Below are 1,117 nucleotides of genomic sequence, written 5' to 3'. Positions count from 1 at the left end.
GGGAAGGGGGGCAATATCGCGTCGCCCTGCTCATTGGAGAAGAGGGCGGCAGGCACCGCCCCCGTTCCGTTGCCGGGGGTGGTAGAGCGAGCCGTCCCTCACCGGAGAGTCTCCACTCTCATTGGACCGAAGACCGGGTGACACCGCCTTTGTCGAGGAGGCTGGTCTCCCATTGGAGGAGAGCCCCGCCGCACACTTGCCTACTACCTAACTGGAAGGGGGACGAGGGTGGCTCCAGCCCCCGCGCCCGCCGCCGAAACTCGGAGGAGGAGCCGAGTTCTCGAATCGCGGCACGCGGCTTCAGCTTCTGTTCCCTCCCCGCTCCGGGAGCCAAAGGGGCCGGAGCTCAGACCCTCCCTCGTGGGGGAGCGGGGTGGGGCTCGCTCGCGCGCGCGCTCTCTCTCTCTGTCAGTGGCACACAATGCGGGGAAGGGGGCATTTGCGTTCCGCACCCTGCTGGAGGCAGAGCAAATCCAGTCTGGGGAGCTGCCCTTCTCCAGGGATGCTGGGACCATTTGTATAGCGGGGGTGCTGAGAGCCATGGAACCAAATAAACCCTATATATAATGGAAACCACGTCAAGCCCAGGGGTGCGGGAGCATGTCCCACGCCCCTAGGTCCCATCCCTCTGTCCCAGTTTTTCCAAGACAGTCTGTGTGCCCTCTCTCATCATGTTGAGTTGCCCTGTTAAGAGCCAGGTAATTGGGATCATGAGGCACGCTCTCTTTAGCCGAGAGCACCTTGCACTCACTTGGGGAAACAGGACATTAGCGTCACAGTTCTGAGACTAATAAAAAGGTATTTTCATTGTCTAGCATGAGTGTCCCGGGATCTACTGTTCTGTAAAAATCTGTGGCCCTGAATTCCTCCACCTTTGTACGTTCAGAACATGTGTTCATAACCAGAACGGCAGGATTTGTCCTTCGGAGGAAAAAGGAACATTAGTCCATTTCATCAGTCTTATGATCAGCCTTGGTCCAACCTACAGAGCTGGCTCCCAATAATCTAAGCCTTTAATCCAAAAATCAGTTTGAGAAACGGGAATGATTGTATTTTAAATTGGCTTGTGCGAAGAGTAAGTTGTATGCTGATGTGCAGCCCTGCCATTAAAGTAGTT

This window comes from Lepidochelys kempii, chromosome 7 (genome assembly GCF_965140285.1).
Source record: "Lepidochelys kempii isolate rLepKem1 chromosome 7, rLepKem1.hap1, whole genome shotgun sequence".
NCBI lineage: Eukaryota > Metazoa > Chordata > Testudines > Cheloniidae > Lepidochelys > Lepidochelys kempii.
Note: the sequence above shows the minus strand (reverse complement) of the source record.